Genomic DNA, 9,189 nt, shown 5'->3' with positions numbered 1-9,189 from the left:
CCTCCCCGGCGCTGATTGGCCGGACGCGACCGAAGCTCCGCCCCTTCAGGCCCCGCCCAGGTGGGGGTCGTAGGCCCGAGCCACAGGTAGGAGCCCAGGTGTCCGCGCTCGTCGCGGCTGTCCCCAAACGTCCTCCCACGGCCGCGGGGGCGCCAGGGCCCGTCTGCTGTGCCTCAGGTTCTGGGACAGATGCTTCCTGCGTGTCACGTTCCGCTGCTCCGTGAGCGGGCGGCGCTTTGATCTCCGCCTGACGGAAAAGCGAGCCGAGGCGTTAGTCACCCGCCGAGGACGGGCATCGGAGCCCGCCGAGTCGGAACGGAGCCCGCCAGGCGCAGAGGGACGCCGTTTCTACGCAAGACCCACTTAGGGAGCTGGAGGCCGAGATGGGCACACCTTGGCCCCGGGGCTCCTGGCGCAGTGGGCACAAGGCAGGCTTTGCCGCCGAGGAGCTCCTGCTCCAGCTCCGCGCTGCAGCTTTCACTCCGCAGCGTGGGCGCGGGCGAGTCAGTGCCTCCGCTGGAGAACGTAGAACCCGAACCAACCAGACGTGGAACATGCGTGAAGGGCAACTAGTTGAGAACCTGGCAGGGGGCAGTCTGCGGTCGTGGTCATTTTTATCTTTTGTGCAAACATTTTTTTTTTTTTAAAGATGACCGGTAAGGGGATCTTAACCCTTGACTTGGTGTTGTCAGCACCACGCTCTCCCGAGTGAGCCACAGGCCGGCCCCTTCTGCAAACATTTTTAAACACCTGCTATGTGCCAAGTCCTGCGCCAGATGTTGTAGATATAGAGATTAAATAGATTAATAGATTAAAGCAGATGCTCCCCTGTCCCCCCAGGGTTTGACTCCTGGGGCACAAACTCTTCACAAACCAAAATGTCAGGACATCCTTCCCAGTTACCACTGCCCACTGTCTGGAGGTAGGCAGCCAGGAGCCCCTGAACTAATCAAGCCTGAGGAAAGACTGCATGGGGAGCGAGGGCGGTGAACCCTTCCAAGGTCATTCCTTGATTCCCCAGTGCAAGCTCACCAAGAACAAGCACTACCTCTGATGAACTTTCTTACCAAAAGAGTTCGGTACACCTTTCTTCCATTCATTTGTTCTTTCCTTTAATAAATGTTTATGAATGACTACGTGTAAATATGAATTTGCACCGCTGACCCTCGGGGTTTTTTTGATGGTTTTTTTTTTGTTTGTTTGTTTGTTGCTATTTTAAAATTATAAAAATAACCACTTAGTTCTATGAGGCGTTCTACAGGTTCCATTTGCCCCTCCACACACCAGCAATTCTGCACAAATCCCCATTTCCCCTGTCCCAGGGTCTGGAACAGAAGAAAATTTCTGGCTCTCCTTAGGAGTATCTGCTTAATTCATCCAGCCCATATTTGCACCATGCTCATAAAGTACCTGTTTCTAAGAAATCGGCACAATACCAACATCTAGTTCAACAAGGTAGAATGTTCATTCATCTCAAGAATATTCATGGAGCATGTATAAGCCAGGCATGGCCTAGGTTCTGGGAACACAGAACTACCTAAAACATCACTTCTACACCAAGTTCACAGCCTGACGGGGAGAAGAAAAACAGGCTATTGCAATGTCTGTCCTGTAAAAAGTGTGTTACTTGGTGCTCTGGAACCACAGAGGAGGGAGGAACCAGCTGTCCAGCTGGCATCACAGGAGCTTTACAGAGGAGGTAATATCTGAATTGGTTCTCGATGATAAGTTTTTCCAGCAGAGAAGGGAGAAAGAAGCCCATTCGGTATATACTTTAGGAAAATGAGAATCCCAGCTTTCACTCTTTTTCATTCCCCAGATTGCAAAATCAATACGAGGAAAATTGTAAACAGCCTAAATACCATATGGGTCAGCTGCCAAAAAAAACCCCCAAAAAACAAAAAACAAAAAAAACCCCCAAAATGGCCAACAAAAAGAGACTAGTTAAATCATTGCACTTCCAAATGACAGAGAACTTGCTCATATTCACAGTTATATTTAGCCAACTGTCTAATGACAGGCAAAATTCTTTATCCTGGTTGTGGTGGTAGTTATTCTACTATACGCATTTGTTAAGACTCACAGAACTGTACACTGATATGTAAAGTATGCCCTAATTTTTATAAATGGGAAAGAAACTTGTAAAAAGCAAGTTACAAGCAAGTATATATAGTGTGAACCCACATTCAAAAAAGAATGTGTTTAGGTGAAAAATGTATTATGTAAATTTATTAACTTGTATATAAAAAATTCCAGAATTTTTAAATTAAAGAGATAAATTTTTAATGAAATGAGTTTTATATGAAATAAAATATTTTTGAAAAGTGAAATTAAATTTTTTCTCAAATTTGTAAAAGAAACATATATGCTCTATGTGTAAATATTTTTACAGTATTCAGTTTGTTTTTTATATTTCTCTCTCTCTATATATATACAGTATACAAGTATATACCTTTATATAGTTGTGTGTGTGTGTGTGTGTATTCCTAGAAGGACATACAGCACAATGTTGGCAGTGGTTATCTCTGAGTGGGATTATGGTTAGAGTTTTCATTTCCTTCTTTGTGCTATTTTCTGTTTTCCAGATACTTTATCATGAATGTACATTATTTTTATCATTAGGAAAAGTGTGCACAAATATTAGTTTAATAAAACCTGGGCAAGAAAGAACCATGAAGAATTGCTTTCAGGAAGCTGAAATGACTTAGATGTAGTTATCCATACCACCCAACTAAACTAAGTAGTATTTATCTGAAAAACATTTCAGAGGTTGGGTGGCATCCTTATAAAGCTCTGTCAAGAAAACAATGAAGACGTTTTCACTCCAGTTCTTCTGTTAAAGGCTTGATAAAGAAAATATGGTAGTAAGGGTGGGGAGGAAGCAGAGAATTCATTAGCATAGCCAGGATTCTATTTTTGCAAATGTGGCTGCTGCGGAGGCCCACCAGCCTCCACTCTGGAAGGTATCTGGATGATGTAGTTAATTGTCAACCATGAGCGTTACCCAGGATGCTTCTGCATTCTAGAGAAGTAAGCTGCACAGGAAGGAGAGTTCCTGCTAAGATCAGGGTGTGTCCCTGATCTACCTAGAACTTGTAAAGCAACCTAATGAATGGTGCTGTGACAACACAGTTCTGGGGAAGGGCTGAACAGAAGGGCTGGGGGTGGATGGTGGAGGAAACCAAAGTGCAAAACTGCAAAACGGATTTGCCTGTAGACACTCAGCTAGTTTGTGGCAGAGCCGGGACTGGAGCCTTGAGTGAACCCAGCGCTCTTGATTCCAGGTGCTGTTCCCTTGTTGTGAACAATGAATGGTCTCTTTAATGGACAACTGAAGTGTAAGCATTTTATCCGTGGGTCTCTAGTGCAGTCCAAATTATCCCATCCCTAGGGCACAGAAATACCAATTTATTTATTCATCTCATTTCATCCTTAAAATAATTCCCCACCTGGCTGTTTCTTTATTCTTCCTGTTTTGCAGATGAGGAAACTGAAGTCCTAGTGGCTGCTAACCCAGGGAGATCACGGCCTGAGTTCTGGTTTCCATGGCAGTTCTATTTGTCATAGTAAACCAATTAATTGGAATTTTGGTCCATCGATGAGCCTGTTGGGAACTTGGTTTGTTCGGGTCAGCCCAGATTGTAGACACCTACAGTGAAGTGATAATAAAACCACATTTGCAGAGCATTTTACAAAGAATGCCTTATCCATTCCCACAAATCCTCACAAGTCTATCCTACATATTTTTATATGAGAACACTGAGACTCAAAGTTTATATAACACATCCTATACCCCACAGTTTATAATGTGGTAGAAGCAAGGGTTTGAACCCCAAACTCTCTGGCTCCAAAGCTGGTGTTCTTGCTGCTATATCAGAAGGTGTCTCCAGGCCCCCAAAGTTGGGGTCAAAACACTTAGATCAATGATGGGCCACCAAGGTACTGACCCCTGATATCCACTGAGATCTATGGATCTGTGTCCCCCACTCTTGTCTGAAATACTCCCCATTGCCCCCAGCACGATGCCAGGTACAGTGAGGACACTGCTCTTAGGGCATCTCACAGACTCCTACATGAGTGTAAAGACTTTTGTCTCATTCATGTGTATAATTATAAAAGCAAGTCATAAGCATCTTGCAACTTTCTTCTCTTGCAACTTCACTGTGTCCTTCAAATGGAGCCACCTAAAAGAGCGTCAAGCTATTATAGGAAGAAGAGCCCAGACAGAGGTAGTTCAACCTCTCAGAGATCTCAGGGGGACTCCCAGGTCTTGTCTTTACCTTGACCTGGGGCAAGAAAGTAACCCAAGCCTCAATCTCTTCATCTATCAAATGAGAATAATAACACCCCCACTACCACACTGGAATGTTCATTGTCAGACTCTTATTGCTACAAATGAGAGGTGACCATGGTGGCACTCCCAGTTGGCTGCCTGCCTGGTCACCATTCCCTTCTTTGAAAGTCCCTTTGACCCAGGAGATGTAAACTTGGACTCTGGAGCCAGGTAGTCTGGGTCGAATCTTGGCTCTGCTTCTTTTCCATAGCTGTGCATTCTCAGGCAAGTTGCTTAACCTCTGTGGGAGTCAGCTTCCTCATTTGTAAAGCAAGGATGACATCACCACCTCATCGGATTGCTGCTAGGGTTGAGTGAGTTGGGAAGCATTATGTGAGCGATTGCAGGTATCGCCAGAGGAAGTCCCTTTTATATGGGCTACGCGCATCCCCCTGGAGTGAATCGGGATTGGTTCAGCTCCATGAGCATCTCGTTCCCTTTTACTCCTGATGGGCTATGGGTGGGCATGGGCTCTGTTCTCATCAATGACACATAAGGGAAAGCGTGCAGGGTCTCTGGGGATTTCCTCTCTGATAAAAGAAAGAGCAGTAGGAAGCCCCATGGCTTCTGGCCTTTTCTTCCTTTTAGGGACTCTGCCCTCGAGGACTGGGGCTGGGGGCTGTGGCAGCCAGTTTGGGAAGATACGTGTTTCCAGGGAATTCCTTCCTACCATTTTTCAGGAAATTTATGTTTTTCCTAAACCCCAGTAGCAAGAAATTGAGAAAAAGGGAAAATATTAGAATTCTCTTTGGAGATTTAAACTTAACAGTCAGCATAGGGAGGTTACCGGTTCAAAGAAATTCACTGGTGTCAAGTCAAAAGCAAGGGCAGAAAACGCTGTCATGAGTCGAAGGTTAAGGTCAACATTTCTGAACCAGGCAGGAAGCATGTGGGAGAGAACCAGCCACCCAGTCAGTCTTGCCTGTGGCTGTGCCATGTTGTAAGTGCCTGCTCTTGGCTCTGCCTCTGCCAATGGTGAGTTATTCTTGCAAATAAAATAAATCTTAATGAGTTTATACACAGAGTTTACTTTATATGAATCCTGTGGGTAGTGTTCTAAAAAATAAGCAAACTAAGTACTTACATTGGGAACTTCAGGTATGATTCTGTGTTATTAACCTTGCTAAGAGATAGAAATGTTACGTTATTACACCCAGTAATACTTGCTGGCATTTTCCTGAGTCTGAATATTCACTGTTGGCTACAGTTATTTGTGAAGCAGGTGGAACAGTTTCATCGTTAAAAAAGTAACCTAAGGGATGAACCTCGAAGACAGGATGCTAAGTGAAATAAGCCAAACACAAGGGACAAACATTGTGTGATTCCACTTACATGAAGTTCCTAGAAGAGTCAAGTTCGTAGAGACAGAAAGTAGAATGGTGGTTGCCAGGGGCTGTGGGAGGGAGAAGAGGAACTTATTGTACAGTTGGGACAGAGCTGCACTTTTGCAAGATGAAGAAGTCCGGAGATGGGTGGTGGTGATGGCTGCACAACACTGTGAATGTTCTTAATGCCACTGAGCTGTGCACTTCAAAATGGTTAGGGTGGTAAATTTCGTTATGCATATTTTATCACAGTAAAAGAAACAGCAGCCTATTCTCTCCCTATTGCCTAAGTCAGGTGCTGTTAGACGCATGCCTAGGAAATTTTTCTACAACCGGAATATTTGTGTGAAACAGAGATTAACATTATTGGATAGGACAATTAGTCTTTTAAATATTAGATATTTGTGCAATTATCTTTAAATTTTAAAAATCGCTTTTATTTGGCATTTATCTTTTGCTAATATTCTCTTCTTTTAATGTTTTTGATTACCAAATGTCTACATCAGATAGAGATCATTTTTTACATGTTATGAAAATGTATAATATTGTCAAAAATATATTGGCCTATAATAATAAGAAGCCATGCACTCATGCTGTTGTTTTATTTTGTTTTTACAGACAACCTTTGAACCTGCTTATTATGGTCACCCATTAGTATTTAAAAACATGTAAATACAGTGTTTTGAAAAAATACAGAATAATTTAGGATTTGGGGAATTCCGATTTCTCATTCCCAAGTCTCAAAGATTAATGTCTGTTGGGAATTTGGAAACCAAGATTTGTTAACACATGGAGGAAAGACTACATCAGAAGGCTGTGCCCACTGGGAGCACCCCCAGATGACTTGTTAAGTAAAATAATATGTATCTGTGTTGTTTGAGCACCTTTAGTAGAGGGACCTGATTCTGCAGCCAGTACAACCAGGAAAACCTTTTCCTTACTTCCTGACACTTCCCAAAATTGCTTTAAATTTTATAGATGACTTGACAACTGTGAGACATTGCTACTTTTCATTCACTTATTCAACGTTGAGCCACTTTATGCTAGGCACCGGCCCAGATACGGGAAAACATCAATAAATCAAGGCATCAGAACTGCATAGTTTAGGTAGCAAAATGGATGAATGAGCAAAAAATTTGCATCTGGTTTTGAAACAGTATGTGCTATGGCTGGTAACGGCTCTTTAGATGGTGCACATTAATTGGACCTGCTAAGGTGAGGTGCAGAGTTGAGGTTGCTCTGTGGCCGTGAGTTCACCTGTCCTCCTAGGAAGGACCGACCCTCCTGCTCCTCTGCTTGCTTGGAAAGGAGACAAGCTTCTCCTGGGAGAAGCCAGGGAGATGTTGACAAATTCAGATTTGGTTAACTAACAACCCATGTGTCAAGGTAAGGGTCCTCACATGCCTTTTCAATCTTTGTCTTGGAGAGTCTGGTTTGTATCACTCTTCACTGCTAACATCAAATTAATTTGGAATCAAAGGCTTAGCATTTCGTGTGAAAAAAATAAAAAAGCTGAAATAATTTTTTTTCCCCTTTTTGTCTTTTTTTGTGATCGGTAATGGGATCACAGTCCTCGGTGTCGCGCCCGCACCACGCTCAACCAGTGAGCAGACCGGTCTCTATATGGGATCCGAACCCTCGGCGGGAGTGCCGCACTCTACCGAGTGTGCCACCGGGCCGGCCCCTGAAATAATTTTTGAGATTAGCACGTGCGTTAGTCTGTTCGAGCTGCCATAACAAAGCATCATGGATCGGGCGGCTTAAATAACATTTATTCTCTCACATTCTGGAGGCTGGAAGTCAGAGACCCAGGTGTCACAGGGCTGGATCCTTCTGAGGCTTCGCTCCTTGGCTTGTAGATGGCGTCTTCTCCCTGTGTCTTGTTGAAGTGAGTTTGGCCTAAAGGTTTCTTCAGACATAGTGAACTGTACTAACCTCACTTAATGTGTAAACAGACTAACCTATTCTGGTGACCTAACATGATGTGCAAGCAGACTGTCACCTACTCTCGTAACCGGCCGCCGAGTCGCAGCCAATCACAGGCAGCAGCCGCCCTGCCCCTCACTTCTGCTTTCTGTCGGTCACTTCCCTCCTTCTGTCCATAAATCTTAACCCACCATGTGACATAGGCGGAGTGCTCTGAATCTGTTCTGATTCTGGGGGCTGCCTGATTCGTGAATCATTCTTTGCTCAAATTAAACTGTTAAATTTAATGTGTCTAAAGTTTTTCTTTTTTTTTTTCTTTTTTTCTTTTTTTTTTTCTTTTGTCTTTTTCCATGTACGGCAACGGATCGCAACCCTCAGTGTTGCCCCCGTACCGGACCGGGGACCGGCAACGGGATCACAACCCTCGGCGTTGCTCCCATGCCTCGCTCAGCCAGTGAGTGGGAACCGGTCCGTATGTGGGATCCGAACCCTCGGGCGGGAGCGCCGCCGTGCTTCCCAAGCGGCACACTATCCAGTGCGCCACCGGGCCGGCCCCCTTTTTTTTTTTTTTTTCACATTTTTAAGTTATACTTTTCCCTGTCATGCCTAGAGAATATCCATCTGCTCATTTCCTTATGCCACATCAGTGGCAGTGTAAGTTGTTAGCGACAGTTTGCCTCTGTGTGTAGCTGGCATCGGATTTCTTTATCCTGGCTATCGACACTCTTTATTTTTCTTTTTGGCAGCTGGCTGGTACAGGGATCCGAACCCTTGACCTTGGTATTACAACACTGCCTATTGCCTTTCTCTAATTGTGTGTTCACACTGTGTTTAGGAAGGAATCTGAGATTTTCTTGTGCCTTATACATGCTCACACATCTGGTTCTTATTACATGCAACTTCTTTAGTAGCATGTACATTTAGGTCAAAATAGTTGGGTGGGTCTCAGCAAACGTGAAAAGAAAAATGTCCCCACATATCAGGAGATGTATTTCCTCTGTGTAGGGAAAGTGAAGGAAAATGGTCAGGGCCCCTCAGATGTTCAGAATCTTGCCAAGCATCTGATGTAAATATGCACGTGCGCCCATGTGTTCCTTGGTATTGTCTAATGTAATCACGCATGTGCACCCAGGTGTCCTGGCTTATGAACTTAAGTATAAAGGATGAGTGGCTCTGATCCACAGTGTCCCCCACCCCTGGGATGCCCCCTGGGGGTGGGCCCATGGGGAGGCCGCTACTGCTGCTGGGAGCTGTTGCTGCCAATGCCCCCAGGATGTCCTAAGAGGCCACTGCTGCTGCTTCTGCTGTTACTGCAGCTGCTTCTGCTGAGGACTGAGCTCCTGTCGTCGGCCAATGGATCCCGGGATCTTTTCCAATTACCTAGCGTGGACCTGCGTATGAGGGGTCTGGCGACCCAGCCTGGCATGTGAGGGGTCTGGTGACCCAGCCTGGCATGTGAGGGGTCTGGTGAGCCAGTCTGTACAACGGGTTTGAAGGGTCTGTGGGCTCTAACCCCTAGCCCTGACAATACAAATGGAAAAGTTAGTGTAACTAAAATAATGAAACCTTTTGGCTTTAGTTATGAAATGCCTAGCCATACAACTA

Source organism: Galeopterus variegatus, unplaced genomic scaffold (assembly GCF_000696425.1).
Source record: "Galeopterus variegatus unplaced genomic scaffold, G_variegatus-3.0.2 Scaffold5629, whole genome shotgun sequence".
Lineage (NCBI taxonomy): Eukaryota > Metazoa > Chordata > Mammalia > Dermoptera > Cynocephalidae > Galeopterus > Galeopterus variegatus.
The sequence above is the reverse complement of the archived record's forward strand: the minus strand, read 5'-3'. Positions refer to the sequence as shown.